This window comes from Pongo abelii, chromosome 7, assembly GCF_028885655.2.
Source record: "Pongo abelii isolate AG06213 chromosome 7, NHGRI_mPonAbe1-v2.0_pri, whole genome shotgun sequence".
Taxonomy (NCBI): Eukaryota; Metazoa; Chordata; class Mammalia; order Primates; family Hominidae; genus Pongo; species Pongo abelii.
Window position 1 is genome coordinate 65,080,200 of NC_071992.2, and position 23,927 is coordinate 65,104,126.

Consider the following 23,927-nt stretch of genomic DNA (forward strand, 5'->3'; position numbering starts at 1 on the left):
GTACAGGAAAAACATGGTATATATAGGGTTTTGTACTATCTGGTGATTTCAGGAATTACCTGAGTGTCTTGGAACATATACCCTTTGAATAATGGAGGACTACTCTACTCAGCTGATAAAGTTGTTTTTCATGGATTATGGGTTAAAAATTTCTGAAACTGCTATACATGTACACTGCATTGGAACTATTAAAACATACTGGATGGCAGAGCTAGGTTTCTCACTGTTGGAGTGGGAGGTTACAGATAAGCAAGGGGAAAAGATTAGAATGGTCTGGGTGGTAATGGATAGGATACAGTTGGGAGATGTCATTATGAGCTCCTGTTTTGCCTAAATTAGATATAAGTCATTGCACATAGAAACATTTATACACTTACGTAAATAAACAGGTTTATAAAACTACTAGATTTTTCTTGCTCTCCCAGCTGGAGGGCTTAGAAGGTACTGTCACTCCAGTGGAAATGAGCACACCTAGTATCTAGATCTTGGTATCTAATACTTTTCTCCAGTAAAGAGAAATGGATGATTCAAGGACTGGGGCAGGACATATACAAAATGAGCCTGTGACACACACACACACACACACACACACACACACACAGAGAGATAAACATACACACACAGTATTAATAGAGCATGTCAAAGGAGCAAAGGAGCCAAATGAAAGAGCCCCCAATGGCCAAAGCTGAAACCATTTGAACAACAAAATAAATCAGGTAATATTGGATTTTAATTCATTATATGAAATACATATCTATGAGTCCTCAGTAACATAGATGATTGAATAATTAAACTGGGGAAGAATAGAAAAATCTGTGCAGAACAATTTCAAATAATTCATGCAGATAGGCTGTACTCATGGAGGTGAAGTATAACTTGCCACTTCTTAAGTATGGGCTGTCCATACTGAGTTCCTTATGAAGAATGCAGTATGAAAAGGAGGGGTGGGGAGAGGAAATTTAGCGTGTAGAAACCTGACAACATGGCCTCAGCAAGTTTATCAAGGATAATATCCACAACGAGAGTCCTGTCAATAGCATGTACACTTGATGTGATATGAGGAAAATGACACTTTACTTCTGTGGTGCCCATCCCCAGATCACATATACCTAGTCTAATTATGAGAAAAAAAATCAGAAAAAATACAATTCAGAAATATACTACAAAATACCTGACCAGTACATCTCAAACAGTTAAGGTCTTCAAAAACAAGAAAATCTGGAGAAACTGTCAAGCCAAAAGGAGCCTAAATAGACAGAACAACTAAATATAATGTGATATCCTGGATGAGATCCTGGAACTAGGATGAAGACATTAGGGGAAAAACTAAGGAAATCTGAATGAACTATGGACTTTGGTTAGTAAGAACACATGGATACTGACTCATTAACTGTGGCAAGTGTACCATAGTAATGAAGGATGTTCATATAGGAAACTGGATGTGGGGTACATGGGAACTCTCTGTGCTGTCTTTTCAAGTTTCTGTATATCTAAAACTGTTTTAACACAACCGTTCTGTTTTTACAAACAATACATTTGTATTTATAATGATCTCATTTTTTTCCTTTTTTGTTTACTTTTATTTATTTTTCTCTCTCCCCTCTCTGGAATGCCAGCTCTTTGAGAGTGAAAGTTATTTCTCTTTTATTCAAAGTGTTGTGTATTGATATAATGCTAATGGGCAATACATATACGGGTACAATGAATGAAATACTGAAATACCCTCTCTGCTGTAATCTAGATGCCCCACTAATTTCAGAAAGAGCTCTCCTCCTCTCCTGTAGATTTTGCTTCCTTCTTCTTTTCTGTTTTCAAATAATCCTCTCTACTTTCATATTCATCTGGCATATCAGCTCTTCTACCAGCTTCAGGAAGGAACCTCCAGACAGCAGCCCTTGGTTTACCTATGTTTGTACACAATTTGGATTTCAACCTATTTTGAAAATATTCCTTTAAAAATTATTTGGACTTGAAATCATCCCTAATATATTTCTATACTTGATGCTTTAGGATTAATCTTGTATTATTTTTAATGACAGGTTTTTTGATTCCAACATATCTATTCATGCATATTACCAATTGTAGATTTCTGAATAAGAAATACAATTTGATAAGCTAGAATTAAAGTTCCTTCTTGTTTCCAAAATTCCCAGTTTATTATCAATCGTTTCACTCTGCTAACCACTGAAGCCACTTCCTAATCAGTAGTTTTTGTTTTTCAATTCTAGTACTTCTGGGATAACTCCTCCTTTGCTATAAGTTGTAAACTATATCCATTGAACATATATTTTCAAATATGCTTTCCTTCTCTTTCTCTGAGTAAAGTAGTGCATGTGTGTGGCTGAAACTATCTTTGTTTTTCTTAGGGATTCATCTTATTCCAGACAGCTATGTTATTTAAATGTTCGGTGTGTTCTGGAGTTTGTACTATGGTCCTTGAAATGAGAAAGCAAATGGGTACATATGGTCAGGTACTTTTAAGTCTATTTCACTGGAGTGCCATATATTTATTGAATAATTTTGTTGAATAAAATATTTCTCTTATAGGAATACATAGACATCCCATAATAAAACATTTTATATGAAATTCCTCTTATTTTAATTAATCTAATACTTTTTCTAGTAACAAAAGCTAATATTTATTAAGTAAATACAAACTTCCAAGCTCCTCTCTAAGTAGTAAAACACATAATCTTCATAAAACTGCTAGATAGATATGATTATTACTATTATTTCATAGATGAGAAAGATGTAATGTGGAGAGATTAAATCAATTGCCCAGGGATATACAGCTGTCAAACTATGGAAATAGAATTAAAACTAATAGAATCTAGCTCCCAAGCCCAAATTTTAACAAGTACATGCCATTTGAAGAAAGTAGTTTGGGGATGATTTTGTGAAAATAATCTTTCTTCTGAGAATATAATTGGAATTAAAACACTTGGCTTTTTTTTTCTTCAAGAATTTAATAGGGCTTGGGCATTGAGGGACTGTTGTAATTATCCAGCTTTCTGCCAAGAATTTGAATCTCATCTGATGCCAAGTGTCTGAGTGTTTTTAAGCATTCCAAATCTGTGGTGTGTAGTGTGTTAACAGAAAAATGCTTTCTTTCCTACAGAATTTGAAATTAATTTTCTTAGTGCCTGTCTTCTGCTTACTTCCCCAATGGGGAATATTCTTGGCTTCTTTCTTTTCCCATTGACACTTCGCTCCACATTCTTAATGTCTTTGATGCCTCATTTAGCTCCTCACCTACACAGAATTTGATTTCACAGGGCCTGAGACTTGTCTATCCCAGCTTTATTCTAAATCTGCCTGAGAGCCCTTCCTCTGCACTCACTGTGGAGTCTAGCCTTTGGTCTAACACACGGTGGACCCTGGGCCCCTGTGCCATCCTCCTCTTCAGCTGTGCCCCATGTCGGTGGTGGTGGGTTTCTACCGTTTCATGTTGCCTCACATTTCCCTGTTGAGGTTTTCCAAGACATCTCATGTTAAATTACCATTTGAAAAACCTGAATTGTTTTCTATTGACTAGATCCTGACAATTACAAACGTTTGTCAATATTTCAAGTTTTCCTGGGCTCTTAATGAATGTTGCTGTATTTCTCCTTGCAGAGGTTCAGTAAATGTTAGTTGATTAGGATAATAAGTTGGATAAGAAAAGATACAAAAATAGACACAATATCAACTGTGGAGACTTTAAAATACTGAGACCTTGTCTAACTGAGGATAGAGCACCTCTGGCTAGAATTACATGTCAAACATCTTGAAATATAATACTTACAATTTTAAAATAAAAATGTTAAATCATAAGTTTTAACATCTCAAAGCCTTTGCTGTAACAATCTTTAGTAAGTCACTCTCCTCCCACCTTCTTGCTTTCACCCCACCCGAATTTTAATTCGCTCTGATCGTGGAGCTTAAAATTAGTGATGGGTATGGTCATCATCTTTTTCTTTTTTGAGATGTTTTCCAACATGAACAAATTTAATGTGAGGACCAGCCTGTAATCAGGTGTGTGTAGTCTCTTTCGGAATGAATGGGGCATTGTCATTCGATGACTTGAGATATCTCAAAAGTATACAGGCAGAAATATGTGTAAGGCCACTGCAATGGCTGGAGTTATAATGCTTGGTTTATTTAAATTTATTTTCTGTTTAGCTGGAGGGCTGCTTAGGCTAATTAACAAGCTCCTGACATGTAGCATCACACAATCCAAGGAAGTAAATGGAAACAAATTGCTAATTAGTGCTGAAATAATTAGAGAAGTATCGTCTTTTGGCATGAAAACGTTAACAACATAAAAAAGTCCACCACACATTAGTAATCTTTGAAGTGTTTCTTTCACAGTGACCCAATGTTGAAGGTTTGGTCAAAGAGGGTTTTATATTCTTTACAAGATTATATTTGGATGATCAGATATAAACTATATTGCATGATTTAATAATAAATTAGGAAAATATTTTGACTTTCACAATAGAAATCAGCCTATATTTAACAATGTTAAGTATTTCACTGAAAGAATTACAGGTTGTGAAAATGAAAGAATGAACAGTTGTTTTTATTGGGATGTAGCTCAAATGGAAGACTCAAAACTATAATTACCACACTATTTTCATTAAAAACAATCATTGAATATTCAGTGTACACATAGCATCCTCTTGTATATAAAAACTATTACTAAAAGTTGTTTCTTCCCATAAATAACTTTATCATTTAAGGTGGCAGCACCCACAAAACAAGGCAGTAATAGTTTGAAGGCACAGCTGATAAACATACTGCACAGGCCGGGCGCGGTGGCTCACACCTATAATCCCAGCATTTTGAGAAGCCCAGGCAGGTGGATCATGAGGTCAGGAGATCGAGACCATCCTGGCCAACATGGTGAAATCTCGTCTCTATTAAAAATACAAAAATTAGCCGGGTGTGGTGGTGGGCACCTATAATCCCAGTTACTCGGGAGGCTGAGGTGGGAGAATTGCTTGAACCCGGGAGACGGAGGTTGTAGTGAGTGGAGATCATGCCACTGCACTCCAGCATGGGCGACAGAGTGAGACTCCATCTCAACAACAACAACAACAACAACAAAACATACAGTATAAAGTATTATTAGATTCTACAGTGGACAATGTGTAACATTTGCTTTATTTGGGGATTTTTATACTATCTCCCTATAATTGTGCTCTGTATATTCAAGGAATGTGAAGTTTTTATGTTTAGTGAGTAGCAAATAATTGTCACCACAGCAAGTGAAATTTAAAAACTTAACTGTTCTATGTTAAGAAAAGCACTGAGATTGCATTTTAAGGACAAGAGGACTGCACTTTGGATTCCTATTACTCTAGATGTCATGAAATAAATCATATTGATTTCAGATACTTTTCCTCATCGATAATTGGAATAAAGTTATGTACTTCTACTTATATCAAGGAATGTTTTGATGATTGGTGTGAAAAATATCTATGAAATCCTTTTACGTCTCTTTCATTAATCAATATCAAAAAGAACAATGCTTCATTGCTCTTAATGGCTTCCCTTAATGTGTAATGTTTTTTGTTACTAATCAGTTTTGTGATTTCTGCAGAGTCATGGAAGTGAGATGGTCAATCCCAGCAGTGAATGGAAACTGTTCTGGTCCTGGATTTTCAGCCCTGCATGCAACATGTTATGGACATATTTATTCAGTCCACAGTTTATGAAGTGAACACAGGAACAGAATAAGCAGAGCTGTAGCCATTTCCCAGTCCAGCGATCTGACAAATTGCTGCCCCAATCAATCTGTCAAGATGTGTCTGTCATGCCTCCTCTTTCCTCCCACTAAGTTGTAGTTGTGGACTAGCTCTGTCTGGAGGCTCTGCTGCCCCAGGTTGCTATGGAGACCACAGTGATAGGAGATATGAAAGTAAAAGCTGCTCTTTTTCCTCCTCTTCTTACTAACAAACATGAACTGCTATCCTACTCCAGACTCCAAATATAACTGAGGCAGGTAGGGTGAGAATGATGGGACTTCAAAGGCATGTGGGGCTTCCTTTCTAATCCTCCACATGGGCAGGAAGCCCAGCTTCCCCATCCCCACCTACTTACCATCTGCTTTGCAAAGGAAATGTTTGTGAGAATTACCCTCAGTAGTTTTTGTAACACTGTCTCATTTGAAAGTATTACATGTGAGTTCTCACACTCTCATTGTGAGTTCGCAAACTCCCAATGAGCACTCATTCCTCTAAAATCTCTAACAGAACATAACCCATTTCAATCTTAGGTCTGAAGTAAATAGCCTACAGATTATAAAATCAGCAATCATTTACTTCAATTCATTTATAGAGTAGAGAGACAGAGCTTGAATTCCCTGTTTCTACACCATTGCTGAGGACACGCAGTTGCAAGGATTCTAGGCAAGTGGCCTCTGAAAAATGCAATTATGAAACATGAGGGGGCTAATACTTTGGCTCCAAACTATGCCTAATATATGGCCATTGATATGTGTACTCCTTACCTGGAGGTTTCTTTGCATTGAGATAATGATACATTTAGTTTGGAGGAGAGTTGGTATGATGCTGACATCTAAGCCTGAAGCTCAGAGCATGAACACAAGAAATTTCCCAAAGATGTTTTATTTATTGATTTTTCTTATCATTCAGATACCAGGTGATGGGAATGCCCTTTGGGACTCTCTTGGAAAAGAAACAAGGCTTGAAGTAGAATAGTAGACTAGAAAGAGGTCTGAGATAAAATAGAAAGGTGACAATATTATAATTTTAAGGGTTATTTTTAGATATTCGCACTAATTTTCATATAAGTAAAATGGGGGCATAAATTACTTCCAACTACGTATTAAATATTGAACAGTCTCATAAAGTACATGCATCTTGTACAATTTGATAAATATCTTAATGGTTTTTATAGTTATCCTATGTCTGGCATTTTTGTGCATAGCAGACCTCTCTGAAGGCTGAAATTTAAAGTAATCATGAAGTGATAGAATGGATCTATGTATTTTTTTTCATGTATTAAGCAACATATAAGGCAGACAGTTTTCTCCCTACTCATTTAATACATTATATTTGGGATATACACATCTATTTTTAAGTGTTTAAAATTACTGGACTCTCAAAGAAACCACTGTTTTCTCATGGCGGTACAGCTGTGTTTCTCCCTATGCAGGCTTCAGTCATCATGAAAGTGCTAGCACAGCTCACTCCGTGGTGGCCCCAACAATGCTGCTAATGGTATCAGGGTATTTATACTGTACTCAGTGTATATCAAAGGGGATGGCATTTAAAATTCAGAATAGCATGTTCAAATGACTCACGCAATGGACTGAAATGACGGTGTATGGCAGGGAACAGTGTAAGCAATTCTACAATATTTACTTCTTAGTTCCGTGTCGTGTAAACATTTTGTGATAATGTGCATAAACAAATATTTAGCAACTGTATTCTGCAGCTGCAAATCTAATGTGGGTGTGATAGGGGTTAGCTTTGTTTTTCAGATCTTGATAATTCTTTATGCTTGAAATAACCTATACAAAATTCTATTAAAATAAGGATAAGTGCTATGAATTATTTCTTTTTCTTCACAAATTCTACTTAAATATGGTACATAGGTTTCAAGCTAAACATTTATATAGCTGTGGTTTTACTATTATGAATTTAGAGTGAATATGTGTATAAGTTATTTCCATCTAATGTGGTTATATCAAATACGTATATATGTATGAGGCTTTAAGTAAACACTCTGGATTTTCTTTCTTTCTTTTCTCTCTTTCTTTCTTTCTTTCTTTCCTTCTTTCTTTCTTTTTTTTTTTTATGGAGTTTCCACTCTTGTTGCCCAGGCTGGAGAGCAATGGCACAATCTCAGCTCACTGCAACCTCCGCCTCCCAGGTTCAAGCGCGTCTCCTGCCTCAACCTCCCAAGTAGCTGGGATTACAGGTATGTGCCACCATTCCTGGCTAATTTTTTGTATTTAGTAGAGACAGGTTTTCACCTTGTTGGTCAGGCTGGTCTCAAACTCATGACCTCAGATGATCTACCCATCTTGGCCTCCCAAAGCGCTGGGATTACAGGCATGAGCCTCCATGCCCAGCCTGGATTTTCTTGATATAGACATGTTCTCTACTTCAGTATCCTGCCTGTATAAGAAATATGCGGGGCCCAGCACAGTGGTTCAGGTCTGTAATCCTAGCACTTTGGGAGGCTGAGGCTGGTGGATCATGCGAGGTCAGGAGTTCGAGACCAGCCTGTCCAACAGGAAGAAACCCCATCTCTACTAAAAATACAAAATTAGCCACATGTGGTGGTGCATGCCTGCAATCCCAGCGACTTGGGAGGCTGAGACAGGAGAATCGCTTGAACCCAGGAAGGGGAGGCTGCAGTGAGCCGAGATCGCGCTGTCACACTCCAACCTGGGCAATGAGAGAGACTCTGTCTCAAAAAAAAAAAAAAAAAAAGAAAGAAAGAAAAAGAAAGAAATATGCTATAACCTTTCAGTCTGTAAAATATGTTTTTTCTTCCCATCTGCAAGATTTGAACTGAGTACACTTAATTTCATGTGCAATGATTGCATTTTATAGGTATACTCTCTGTCATTGAAGGAAGGTGGGGGGACATTCAACATGGGTCTGAATTAAGTATTTTGGGGCCTCAGTAAACATGTGATTACATTTGATTTGATAATGGAAACTTTGCTCATTTGAGGAAGTCACTGGTAGTCTCTGAGATATGACCAAAAGGGCACTGTAGAAACTTGTGGAAAAACTGCTGGGACCATCAGGTTGTATGTGCAGGGTTGCCCAGGTTTTGTTGGTTTCCTTGTTTGTTGTATCACACTAAGCAATGAGACAACTGTACCACATTTCAGTGATGTCAGTATTATTAGCACAGAAGCTAAAAAAACACTTTGACTCCTTTTATGCAGACTAGATTTGGGCCTGGGTTTTTTACATAATGCTATTTACTTTTAAAAACTTTTCTGATGCCTTTTTTTTCCTTTTAATTGGTTGTAAACATTTGTCTTCCCACCAGCTTAGAAGTCTCTAGAACTAAAGGGCTTTATCAACTTCATTTCTTCATTGCTTATTCTGTGTTACTTCATATGGTGTTTTGAATGTGACAGATATTTGATATATGTTTGCTGAGTTAATTTAAACTCTGCTTCTGGATCTCAAAATAAAATATACACAAGTAAGTAACTTAAACAAATGGAGTCTTATCAATGTGGAAAGAAGCTACTTAGTCCATTCTATCTTGTTTTCTGTATCTAGGTAGAGTCTTCCTTCTCAGAACTAGGGCTGTGAAGTGATGCTGTGCAGCTGGGCTCTATAGATAAAGATGCATGAAGAAGTTGATAGATGATGATCATCCTGAAATTGCTATGAGAGTAAAATAGGTTTTTTTAAGAAATTCTGCAAGATTTGACACTGACTATTTTAAGAAAATGGCACAGTGGAAAAAATGGAGAACTCATGTTTACATGTAGTTTTATTTGTCAGTCTGCCATATATTAGGTGCTATGTTTGAGCAAGTTACTCAGTTTTTCAATGTTTCCAAAGAGTCTAGCATGCCCTTTACCTAAGTATCTGTATGGCAAATATGCTTACCTCCTTCTGTCCTTTGGTCGGAAATCCTATCAATGGGTCCTACCTTCACTGATCTATTTAAAATAACTCTCCACACAGCTCTGTTCTTGCTTGTCTGCTCTCCCTGCCATTGTCCTTGCCTATGAGCACCTCTCAACGTCTCCACTTCTGGGCTTGCATATTGTTTACTTTGTGCTCACCTAAAGTCTATCTTCCATCATCTGTTCTTGCCCTTTGAAAATGAACGCTAGGCAATGACCATGATGACAGCAAGCCATGTTATTGACAGATGGGTTCCAAGAGCCCAGCATGACACTTGGCCCATAAAAAGTATTCACTAAATGGTCATTAATAAATAAACGTAATGAAGTCTTTTTTATTATACTTTAAGTTCTGGGATAAATGTGCAGAACGTGCAGGTTTGCTACATAGGTTTGCTGCACGTGCCATGGTGGTTTGCTGCACCCATTAACCCATCATCTACATTAGGTATTTCTTCTAATGCTATCCCTCCCATAGCCCCCCACCCCACAACAGGCCCCAGTGTGTGATGTTCCCCTCCCTGTGTCCCTGTGTTCTCATTGTTCAACTCTCATTTATGAGTGAGAACATGTGGTGTTTGGTTTTCTGTTCCTGTGTTAGCTTGCTGAAAATGATGGATTCCAGCTTCATCCATGTCCCTGCAAAGGATATGAACTCATCCTTTATCATGACTGCATAGTATTCCATGGTGTATATGTGCCACATTTTCTTTATCCAGTGTATCATTGATGGACATTTGGGTTGGCTCTGTCTTTGCTGTCATGAACAGTGCTGCAATAAACATACGTGCGCATGTGTCTTTATAATAGAATGATTTATAATCCTTTGGGTATATACCCAGTAATGGGATTGCTGGGTCAAATGATATTTCTGGTTCTAGATCCTTGAGGAATCGCCACACTGTCTTCCACAATGATTGAAGTAATTTACACTCCCACCAACAGTGTGAAAGTGTTCCTATTTCTCCACATCCTCTCCAGCATCTTCTGTTTCCTGACCTTTTAATGATTGCCATTCTAACTGGCATGAGATGGTATCTCATTGTGGTTTTGATTTGCATTTCTCTAATGACCAGTGATGATGAGCTTTTTTTCATATGTTTGTTGGCTGCATAAATGTCTTCTTTTGAGAAGTGTCTGCTCATATCCTTTGCCCACTTTTTGATGGAGTTGCTTGTTTTTTCTTGTAAATTTGTTTAAGCTCTTTGTAGATTCAGGATATTAGCTCTTTGCCAGATGGATAGATTACAAAAATTTTCTCCCATTCTGTAGGTTGCCTGTTCACGCTGATGATAGTTTCTTTGGCTGTGCAGAAGCTCTTTAGTTTAATGAGATGTATTTGTCAATTTTGGCTTTTGTTGCCATTGCTTTTGGTGTTTTAGTCATGAAGTCTTTGCGCATGCCTATGTCCTGAATGGTATTGCCTAGCTTTTCTTCTAGGGTTTTCAAGGTTTTAGGTCTTACATTTAAGACTTTAATCCATCTTGAGTTAATTTATGTATAAGGTGTAAGGAAGGGGTCCAGTTTCAGTTTCCTGCATGTGGCTAGCCAGTTTTCCCAACACCGTTTATTAAATGGGGAATCCTTTCCCCATTTGATTGTTTTTGTCAAGTTTGTCAAATATCAGATGGTTGTAGATGTGTGGCATTATTTCTGAGGTCTCTGTTCTGTTCCATTCGTCTATTTATCTGTTTTAGTACTAGTACCATGCTGTTTTGGTTACTGTAGCCTTGTAGTATAGTTCGAAATCAAGTAACATAATGCCTCCAGCTTTATTCTTTTTGCTCAGGATCATCTTGGCTATATGAGGTCTGTTTTGGTTCCATATGAAATTACATGTAGTTTTTTCTAATTCTGTGAAGAAAGTCAGTGGTAGCTTGATGGGAATAGCGTTGAATCCATAAATTACTTTGGGCAGTATGTCCATTTTCACGATATTGATTCTTCCTATCCATGTGCATGGAATGTTTTTCCATTTGTTTGTGTCCTCTCTTATTTCCTTAAGCAGTGGTTTGTAGTTCTCCTTGAAGAGGTCCTTCACCTCCCTTGTAAGTTGTATTCCTAGGTATTTTATTCTCTTTGTGCAATTTTGAATGGGAGTTCACTCATGATTTGGCTCCCTGTTTGTCTATTATTGGTGTATAGGAATGCTTGTGAAGTCAATTTTTGAAAGCAACAAAAATTGTCCTAAAGGTTAAAACCATAAATCCACATTGGAGGAACTGCAGGGGTGGGGGCCCCGGGCAGCCCAGCCCCGGGGGTAGGCAGGCAATGGCTCCCTCAGCGGACCCGATGTGCCTGCAGCAGGATTCCTCAGCCTCTATCCACTTGACCTCGACCTTGCTTGTGGACCTGGCGACTCCAGCCTGGGCCTGGGTCCCACGTCCTGAGACTGCCTTAGCTCAGATTCTCCTGCTCCGCTAGGTCCTCCTCAAGGCGGCTAGTGCTTCTGGCACTGCAGATAGAGTGGTAGCATATAATGTGTAATCAACGAATTTCAAGACAATTTTGGAGCTGGAACCCAAGCCTATCATCAATCATGTCTACACTGCCCAGACAAGCTCTGCATCAGGAGACTGGAAAAGCCATGCTTGGAAACCCCGGACACAGAGAGTGACCTCACAGATGGGACAGCAAGGACGTGATACAGTCGTCCTCGGCCCAGGGCCCTTCCTGCCCCGCTGGGGATGCAGCCACCAAGGGTTCTGCCGGGAACCTCTGATCCGAAGCTCCCCAGAGTTTACACGTGACCTGGAGAAACACCTGGGACAGCCAGCAATTCAGTGTTTTGAATCAGTCAGGACAAAACAACGTGACAGTATCAGAATGACGTACCTTAGAAAGAATGACATATTCCTAGGCCTCTGGGAGTTTGCGACAAGTACTCAAGTTGTACACTTTATTATTGGAAAGCTTCATGTACGGGAAAGAAAACAGCCAAGACAAACACAAATGCGTTTTTGATGGATATGGATAAAGGGGAAACCACCGTTCCAGTGTTCAGTGATTCCATCCGAAGACTACACAAGACGACGGAAAGCCCCAGCGAGTGAGCCAGCCGCGGGACAACAGCAATGTCCTTCCCGACGATCGCGGAGCCAGCAGTCAGCAGCCCCTTAACTCCCATGCGCATCGGGGTACGCGCGCAGCAGGCAAGGGCGACCCCGCGGAAGGACGCGGGCTGAGCTTAGAGGGGCACCTAGCGCTGCTGGAGGCGCCCATGCTGCAAATGCTGTGCTGTGATCCAGAACTTATTTATTTATTTATTTATTTTACTTTAAGTTCTGGGGTACACGTGTGGAAAGTGCAAGGTTTGTTACATAGGTATACTTGTGTACTTGTACCATGGTGGTTTGCTGCACCCATCAACCCGTCATCTACATTAGATATTTCTCCTAGTGCTATTCCTCCCCTAGTCCCCCACTCCCCCTACCCCCTGCAAGCCCCAGTGTGTGATGTTCCCCTTCCTATGTCCACGTGTTCTCATTGTTCAACTCCCACTTATGAGTGAGAACATAAGTGAGAACGTGTTTCATTTTCTCTTCCTCTGTTACTTTGCTGAGAATGATGGTGTCCAGCTTCATCCATGCCCCTGCAAAGGACATGAACTCATCCTTTTTTATGGCTGCATAGTATTCTATGGTGTATATGTGCCACATTTTCTTTATCCAGTCTATCATTGATGGACATTTGGATTGGTTCCAAGTCTTTGCTGTTGTAAACAGTGCCACAGTAAACATATGTGTGCATGTGTCTTTATGGTAGAATAATTTATAATCATTTGGGTATATACCCAGTAATGGGATTGGTGGGTTAAATGGTATTTCTAGTTCTAGATCCTTGAGGAATCAACACACTGTCTTCCACAGTGATTGAACTAATTTACCTTCCCACCAACAGTGTAAAAGCAAGCGTTCCTACTTCTCCACATCCTCTCTGGCATCTGTTGTTTCCTGAATTTTTTAGTGATTGCCATTCTAACTGGTGTGAGATGGTATCTCACTGTGATTTTAATTTGCATTTCTCTAATGACCAGTGATGATGAGCTTTTCTTCATATGTTTGCTGGCCACATAAATGCCTTCTTTTGAGAAGTGTCTGTTCCTGTTCTTTGCCCACTTTTTGATGGGGTTGTTTTTTTCTTGTAAATTTGTTTAAGTTCTTTGTAGATTCTGGCTATTAGTCCTTTGTCAGATGGATTGCAAAAATTTTCTCCCATTCTGCAGGTTGCCTGTTCACGCTGATGATAGTTTCTTTGGCTATGCAGAAGCTCTTTAGTTTAATGAGACGTATTTGTCAATTTTGGCTTTTGTTGCCATTGCTTTTGGTGTTTTAGTCATGAAGTCTTTGCCCATGCCTATGTCCTGAATGGTATTGCCTGGGTTTTCTTCTAGAGTTTTTATGGTTTTATGTCTTAGTTTTAAGTCTTTAATCCATCTTCAGTTAATTTTTGTATAAGGCATAAGGAAGGGATCTAGTTTCAGTTTTCTGCATACTGGTACCAAAACAGATATATAGACCAATGGAACAGAACAGAGGCCTCAGAAATAACACCACACATCTACAGCCATCTGATCTTTGACAAACCTGACAAAAACAAGCAGTGGGGAAAGGATTCCCTATTTAATAAATGGTGTTGGGAAAATTGGCTAGCTATATGCAGAAAACAGAACTCTTACTATAGTAGAATACATGGAAGTACAAACGGGGATTTTGGAGCATGACGGTACAACCACTTCCAATTTTGTTGTAATTTTTAAAACTCTGGCACTTTCTACGCATATGATCCTTTAGATGATATATTCTGTACAGAGGAAGAACCAGATCATCCAACCAAAAACAAATGAATGAATTCCTTACATATTCCTGAAGGAACTTTTGAAGAGCTTTTGAGAGGCTGACTTCAAACCATGTAGGAAACTAAGATAGAAATTGTGCAAACTTTTCTGGGACTTTTCTAATGTTTGTAATACTGTATTTAGATTCTTTTTCTATTTTCTTTTAAGGAGTACATTTGGAAATTCAAAACAATTGGCAAACCTTCAATTAGTGTATTAAATGCAGGAGACTTCTATATTTTGGGCACCTTCCTAATACGCTTTATCATTTAGCACTTTGACTTGAGTGGTGTTGATTAAACATTTGACCAGTAACTATGTTTTTATAAATCTACTGTACAAATTATACAGAGTTTAAGATTTAAGATACAGCTTCTAAGGTCAATGCTGTATATACATGTGTAATTTTTTAAAAAGATTTTGTATATGGAAATTTTCTATTTACATATATAATATTTTTTACTTGTATATATTGAGAGTATTTAGTATACTTTTATATGAATAAAGACAACTGGTAATTGCTGAAAAAAAACAAAAATAATAAAACCTTGTCAACTACAGTCAGGTACCAAATAATGATGACCGTTATCTCCATTATTTTTCAAAAATATTTTATGAGTTCCAGCAAATACGGGTAAATAAAAAATTGAAATTTCTTTTAAAAATATTAAAGAAAGCCCTAAGTTGGAGGGTTGCGGGGGACATGCCAGGGAATTTTTTTTTCTATTCCTACTTTTCTTAGCGTTTTCATTAGGAATTGCTGCTCAATTTGACCAAACATCCTTTCAGAATCTTTAATTGAAGGGAGAAATATGTAAATATATATACACACACACACACGTACATATGTATACACACATATATATGTACACACACATACAACTTGTTGAGGAAATTAATTATATTCATAATAATTCACTGATATTTATTCAGGATTTCTCTTTTGAAATAAAGACCACTTGCTCATAGCAAAATTTCATTTCTCACTTGCTGAATTCCATATGCTAATACTGTATTCAAAATACAGTATTGGCATATATATTTATATTAATAATTGTCTCTTGTTTATTTTATTTGTACTACTATATCTGCCTTTATTTTTAATTTTCATTTAAATTTACTTTAATAAAATGGTTTGAAGAGACATGATTTTCTACTGGAATCATCTCTTCTTTAAGAATTAGATAAAACTCAGTTTTGTCACTCTGTTCCTGATGCTTTTTCAAAGTAGAACTTTTATCAATTGTAAAATTTAAATTAACTTGCTTAATGGATCTTGAGCTACTCAGTTGGCCACATTAACAATTAAAAGAAAAAAGAAAATGTTGCTCGAATCATTGAGGAAATCATCTTGGAATTATAATAACTGCTGAAATAGTATTTCCATAGCCATGTGAACTAGCTAATAATGTATTTTACTTCAATTAGTTTAACTCAGAATGATATGTCTCTTTATACACTTTTATTACATAGAATCTTGTTTTATTTGAGTCTTTCAACAAAATGAATTATTTTCAGTCATAGCCTTAAATATTGTCATTATCTTAAATAAGTACAATTTTATCAAATGTTTCAATATTCTTTTCTAACTAAAATAGATGGCTCTTTTCTATATTGACATTCAGTGATTTATTACTATTGTATTATGATTAGTTTCACTAAGATTTGTTATATTTATTAGAGCTGAGAGCTGAAACTGCATTCTTAATTGTAATAAATAATTATCAAAATCAAACATTATTGCATAATTATACACTATTTTAGGCTGAAATTTTAGGAATTGTGTAATTTTAGGAATTCTGAAATTTTAAATTATTCATAGTTCTTTCTTTCATCATATAACCAGATGGACCTTCTTGTTGGGACTTTTCATTTTAAACGACATAAAATTTAGACTAGAAATGCCTATTGAAATATTCCTATGTCATTTCTATATATTTACGAAGTATTTTTAAAAATTAAAATGCAGAAAAAAATAATAAAACGAATGAATGCATACAATGCCTCCTCAGGAACATCACATTACCTTCCTTGAGCTATTATGTTGACGGTAATCTGACTCCCCATCCCTAATGTGATGTATTTCTAGCTTTTCCAGCTCTGTCTTGTATCCTGTGGTTGCAGCAACCAAGATGAGAGCTGATGTGTCTCAATCATGTCAAATTCTTTTTTTTTTTTTTTGAGTTGTTTCCTCCATGTTCCCAATTATATTTGACTTCACATAGTTGATTAACCCACTACTTCCAAAAGTTATGCGATAAGGTCTTCTTAGATGCAGCTCTATACCCTACTTTCCAGCTGGGTAATTTCTGCTGCTGCACTTGATTTACTTTCCAATCCAACAGTAACAGCTCTTGTGAATATTACAGACTCATTTCTTGCTCGAATGCTTCTCTCTTAAGAAGGCCTTATCTCCTGCCCGTGGCTAGCAACTGCCATGACCCTGTGAGCAATCTGCAGTTGTGAATGTATATACCTGCAGGAAACCATAGAAGAGCAGTATGCTCCCTCACCCTGCCACCAGAAGGCTCCTCTGTAAACCTGAACGTGCTAGTAGACGCACAATGGCAGGAGGACTCCCTAACCCCGGCATGAAACCCTTTACATTACAGTTTCAACCAAAGCTGTCACCCAGTAATACCTGTAAAAAGCCAAGTTCTTATTTTTCCTTCAGTTCATAAATGAGTGCATAAAAAAGATTCATTTATTTGGTTTCCACATATAGTCAGTATTTTAGAGTGAACAGTAAAGCATGTTATAGTTTCTAGATTAGCCTAGTTATTTTATCTGTAAAGTGACCAGTTTCAAAATCAACCCTCAAAGTCAAGTTTAAGATCCTTTTCAGATAGGATCCAGAATAAGGAAATAATTTACTTATGACAAGTGGGATGAGTCCAATATCTAAGTGACTGTTTTCCATCATTGTTACTAGCAGGCAGAAATACGTCAATCTGACTCTCTTAAAATCAAAATCTTACTTGATTTCCTGACATCATGTGAGGCCAGTAACTATGATCCTCACAAGCTAATCTTCCTGCCCTTGCTGTCTGTGAAGGGAGGTGTGTGCGTGTTTCCTGATGTGTGCTTTAAATATGCCTAGACAAAGCAGCAGTGCCCTCTTTTTATCAATTAAAAGCAAGCCCAGCTATGGGCATCCTTGGCTTTATATTGCAGAGCAGTGGCAGGTAGCTAAATTCCTCCTTAGAATCTCATAGAAGTTAGAATGGCCTCCAAGGGGAAACCAGAAAGGGCAAAGAACCAAAAAATGTTGTATGAACTTTTCTTCTTAATAGATGAATGGAACTTAAGTTTCAGTTCATGAACTGAGTCGTTAGATTTGTAGTGGTTTTAATATTAGATTAAATCCATAAATATCTATTTGAATTTAATTTCTCTTTTCTATTCTTATTGATTGTCACCATTTATCAACCCTCTTGCTTGGGTACTCACGTATAGCAGTTTGAGAGAATAACTGTGCTAATACTTTATCTGATTAAAATTTACAACATTTTATTTGAATTATAAAATGTGAATGAAAGTAAAAAGGACAACTGGATTTATTGGTTATTTCTTATTTGGCAGGAATAATTTATTCATTATTATTCAAGATATAGAACCTATATTTTCCAACCTGACAGTATCAGGCTGATATAATATGCATTTAAAGCACAGAAGAAAACTGAAAAAAAAAACACTATCTCAATTCTATTCCCTGAAAAGATTAATAATCCTGCATTAATTAAGAAATGTGTATTTGTCAAAGGCTTAAAATTATGATTACACAGATACTCATAAGTGACCTTATATTTTAAAAACTCATTATCTCTTTAGGATGAGATTTTGTTATTGTTTAACGTTCTTATATTTTTCACTTATACTTGAAAAAAACTTTACGATTGAAGCACAAATGTAAAGCTTTAAAAGTAAAGCAACTGCCCATTGCCTATTTCAAAGGCAACCATATTTAACCTATACATGTCATATTTTCCCACATCTACACCCATATTTACATATTTACATATTCCCATATTTATACACTTATTCAAAATTGATTTTCATACCATTATTTCTTTTTGTTTAATCCTAGATATTATCTATTGTACACTTAATATAGAATATGAGTACTTAGCTGTTTTTTTCTACTGCCCCATATATTTTAATTTGTGAGAAATTCCCAATAGAGTCACATAATATTGATTATATCAATATTTAGAGGTTATAATATAATGTCAATACAAATACATAAGCCAAGTTCATAAATTCATTCTAAGCCAAAAAAAAGTAAGAAAAAACACTGGAAATTTCAATGAGATTTTCCTAAATCTATAAAAAAATAGGGCAGAATTTTTATCTTCACAGTACTGTGTCCAGCAATCCATGACATAGAATACCCACCAACACAATCAAGGTAATAAGATACTCATTTACCCTAAAAGTTTAATCTTGCCACTGTATAATCTGTCCTTCTGCCTCTTCTCTTCTCCCCATTCCCTGAACAATCACTAAACTGCTTTGTGGCACTATACATTTGTTTACATTTTCTACAATTTTATGTAAATATAATCATATAATAGTATGTTTTTTGGCTTCTTTCACTAAATATAATTATTTTATATTTATTCACCTGGCATCATGTACCCATCACTCATTCCTTTTTTTTCTTGTTATGTGGAGTCACATGCCATTATAAGGATACATCTCAGTTTGTTTACCCATTTACCTTTTGATGGACATTTGAGTTTTCTAAATTTTCTGATTAAAAATACAGCTGCCATGAATATTCATGAAAAGTATTTGTAAGGACATTTACTCTTATTTCTCTTGGATAAATTTCTAAAAATTAATTTACTAGATCATGTAGTATGGCATGTTTCAATTTTATGAAATTGCTAAATTATTTTCCAAAATCGTGACATTTTCAATTTTTATTCTTAGTCTCTGAGCATTCCAGTTCCCCCAAAACCTTACACTCACTTAGTATCTGAGGCATACATAATTTGGACATTTCAGAAGATTTATAGTGGTATCTCTTTATAGTTTTAATTTACATTTCCCTAATTGCTATTATGTTAAGCATATTTTCATGCACTAATTTGCCATCAACATAAGTTCAAGGATATACCTGCCGAAGATTTTTTCTCATGTTTTATTAGGTCATCTGTATTATTATTGAGTTTTGAGTGTTCTAAAATATATTCCAAGTATATACTATTTATCAGAAAAAGATTTATAAATATTTTCTCAAAATTTGTGACTCTCTTAAAAGCATATTGCATAGAAAAGAATGGTTCAATTTTGTTTACTCCCAACTTAACAATTTGTGTTTTTATGGGTTGTACTTTTGGATTAATAACTACAAAAATAAATCCTGCCTTAATGCCACAATGGTTTTCTCCAAAGTTTACTTCTAGAAGTTTTATAAGCTTAGACTTTACATTTAGGTAATTGATTCACTCTGAGTTAGTATTAGTATGTCGTGTAAGTTATAGATCAAAGCTCCTTTTCTTTTCTAACGAGGATTTGAAATAGTCCCAGCACAATTTGTTAAAAAGATTTTACTTTCTCTACTCCATTGCAACATTGTTGAAAAATAGTTGTTTATTTTTGTTTGCATTTATTTCTGGACATATTATATTATGTTATCTTAATTATATTACATTCTATCATATTATATTATTATTTTATTTTACTTTATCTATCTTTTTGATAACACATGTCTTGATGATTACAGTTTCTTTATATCTCTTAAAATCAAACGATGTTGGTTTAATAGCTTTGCTTTTATTTTCCAAAGGTGGTATGGTTATCCTGGATTTTTTAAATTTCCACATGAATTTTAATAACAGTTTGCCAATTTGTATTAAAAAGTCTGCTGGGATTCCCATATGTGAATTAGGGTTGATAAATATTGAGTCTTGTGACACATATATTTAAATGTTTAAAAATTACTCATAGCAATGTTTTGTATACAGGGCTTTTACTACTTTTGTTAGATTGATACATAAATATTTCATAGTTTTGTTGATTTTATAATTTTTTTAAATTAGAAATTCTGATTGTTTATAAAGAAATATAATTATTTTATATTTATCTTATTTCCTGAAACTCTGCTAAAAAGATTAGTTATGATTAGTTCCAGGACCATTTTTTTTTTTTTGGTAGATTCTAGTGCACTTTTTGTAAGCCATCATGTCATCTGCAGATAGACACTTTTATTCCTTCTTTTCAAATATAGATACCTAATTTTTTTCTCTATATTGCCCTTCCTAGTACCTTTATGGAAATGTTGACTAAAAGTAGACAGTGTTGACACTCTTATTTTTTCGAAACTTAGGCCGTTAAGGCCTTTAGTCTGTTACCATTTAGTAATGATATTACCTGCAGGTTTTTTTTATAGCTACCCTCTGCCAGTTTGAGGAAGTTCCGTTCTACCATTACTTTGCTTAAAGTGTTCAACAGATATGAATTTTGAATATTGCCAAATATTTTTTGATATTTCAACTTAGGTTTTTATGTGGTTAATTATACCAATTGATTTTCTAATGTTAAACCAACCTTGTATTCCTGGATTAAACTCCATTTGATCATTTTGTATTATCTGATTTGCATTGATCACATTGTATTGTTTGATTTGTTAAAATATTTAATAATGTTTACATAAGTCCTTTATCTGGCTCCTTGTAAAAATTTTAAAAGTTTGTTCTTTTTTCTCTTTAGTTTGCAAAATTTTAATTATGATGTGTCTTAGTGTAGATTTATTTGGCAGGATCCTTTTGAGGTTTGTTAAGCTTCTTAAATCTATGGGCTCATGTCTGTCATCCAATTGGAGAAATTTTCAGACATTATATGTTTAAACACTCTTTCAGTCCCTCTTCTTTCTCCTCTCCTCTGTGACTCATATGATATGCATTTTATACATTTTGTTACTATCGTTCAGGTTACTTTTTCTTTTTTTTTTTTGGTCTATATACTCTATTGTTCAGATAGGGTGAATTCTATTATTCTGTCCTCAACTTTGTTAATTCTACTCTCTCTCATTCCTACTTTGTTATTGAACTATTCCCAAGTGTTTTTAAATGTATGAAAAAATATTTGTATAATATCTGTTTGGATATTATAACATAACTTTTTTGCTGAGATTTTATAATTTTTCACTTGAATCAAAAAACTTGTAATTTCTTATGGCAACATTTTTGTTGATTGCTTCAAAATCCTTGTCAGAGAGTTCCAATATGTGATATATCTCATTGGTATTAGTAGATTATTTCTTCCCTTTAAAATTGTGATTTTTCTGGTTCTCAATATGACATAAAATTTTTACTATATCCTGGTCATTTTGTTTATTATATTAGGTGACTCTGCCTCTTACTTGAGATTTCTTTTTTTAAGCAGAAATTTACTATTTAGCTCACGGGTTTGTGGTCCATGGTTCCATTTACGATATATGTTTTAGAGCCGTTTGGTGCTGCTTTGTTCTGACTGATTTATCTCCTGTCACTGGGCACCCACTATTCCCTGCTGGGATTGTTTGAAGGGATGGAAAAAGCTTTCCCAGGTCAGTGCTGGTTATGGAGGGTCCCTCCCTGCTGTAGAGGAGGTAGGATAATGGGGACCTTGGAGCAGGTCTATATTTGCTGATACTCTCCACTAGGATGGTGTCTCTAGGCAGGGGAGGATAGTCTCAGGACCTTGACAAAGTGGCCTCCCTCACTGGGCACGTATGAGGAGGTACCCCTGACAATGATCCTGGTTACACAGTGCCTCTGAGTGGGGCAGAGTATTCTCAGGCCCAGGGAGAAGGCTAGCACTTCTGCTGGCTTCCCGTTGTCACTACTCACTGATGTTTGTGGCCTTGCCTGGTATTAGTGGGGCTCCTTTACAATCCAGAGCTGGTATGAGCCTATCTAGCGTGCTTTCTGTTTTAATGATGGGGCTGAGAAAGTGCCCGGCCTGTTTGGTGTTCCTCTGGTGGAGCAGGTAAGGTATCCGGCCTCTGTGCTGTCCAGTGCTGGCCTGAGACCCCTAATCAGATTTTCCTTCTCCTTCTGTCTTTCAGAGTTCTTATTTGGTTGTCTTTTGTATTTTCTTCAGTGTTTACAGTTGTACTTCTTGGGGAGGAGCAGAGAGAGATGAGCCTGTGCCTTTTTTTTTTTTTTTTTTCACGGAGTTTCGTTCTTGCTGCGCAGGCTGCAGTGCAGAGGTGCAGTCTCAGCACGCTGCAACCTCCACCTCCCAGGTTCAAACGATTCTCCTGCCTCAGCCTCCCAAGTAGCTGGGATTACAGACGCCCGCCACGAAGACCGGCTAATTTTTTTTTTTTTTTGTATTTTTAATAGAGATGGGGTTTCACCATTTTGGCTAGGCTGGTCTCGAACTCCAGACCTCAGATGATCCACCTGCCTCGGTCTCCCAAAGTGCTGGGATTACAGCCATGAGCCACCATGCCCAGCCGTCTGTGCCATCTTGTCAGGGCCAGAAGTCATTCTAAATTGGTTTTAAGTAGGCAATTCTTTAATGATTTGCAGTTGAACAATTTTTCTATGTATTTAACGAGATATAGTTCCATGTTTATTAACTGCTTTTTCACTGATTATTCTTGTCTCCTTATTTTACATGATAGTTTAAAATTATAAACATATTAATATCTTTTTCAAGTGTGTTTGCTATAAATAACTCTTCAGCTTCTTGTTCTTTTATTTTTTTTTTAATTTTAAAATTTTTACATGGCTTATATTTTTGGATATGATTTTTGGAGAAATTGAAATTATTTTAACTGGAAGAACTAGACTTACTAATTCTATATTTTAAAAAATGTTGAGAGTTATTGATAATAACAGACTTCAACATTATATTACAACTGATGCTATTGATAATAACAGGTTTGCAGGGAAAAGAAAAGAAAATATTAAGTAGAAGATGTAATGCCTGTTTATTTTTTGCAAGAGGATTAGAGTGAATTGGGTCAATTTGATTTAACCTGAATTAGTACTTTGGTCAATATTGGCAGAATCAGATTTTTATGCTTTTAGAATCATTTTCTCTTATATCTTAGCCTATTTTATGTTACGTAACATATGCTCCAAAGCTTATCCAATTTATTGGTGCAAAATAGGTGCTCAACAATTATTAATAATTTACCAATAAATACAGTGACCCGAACATTCTATCTGCCTTTCTGTGGACTTCTTGATTCCTCATATTGCCTAATATAGACCATAAACTCAGGAAGACCTCGATAAGTATGAATGAAAGATTCATGTTGTGTATAAACAGGTGATCACAGAATGTGACAAGAGGATGAACATTGATGGCTCTTACTGCAATGATAAATAATTAGCTCCCTCTATCTTTTATAAAATGTTTCTGACCACTAGGGAAAAATGGAAGGTGGAAGAAACAACCAATAATTTCAAGGCTTTGCCATCATATAAAATGATAAATGTAATGATAATTGTATTCTTTTTATTCTTTTTT

At 36.1% G+C, this 23,927-nt stretch overlaps 1 protein-coding gene across 1 annotated transcript in view; it reads left to right on the plus strand.

The window, feature by feature from the left end:
• SNTG1 (syntrophin gamma 1) overlaps positions 1 to 23,927 on the plus strand; it is an 875,063-nt gene that overhangs the window by 563,303 nt on the left and 287,833 nt on the right. The gene's annotated exons all lie outside the window — the stretch shown is intronic.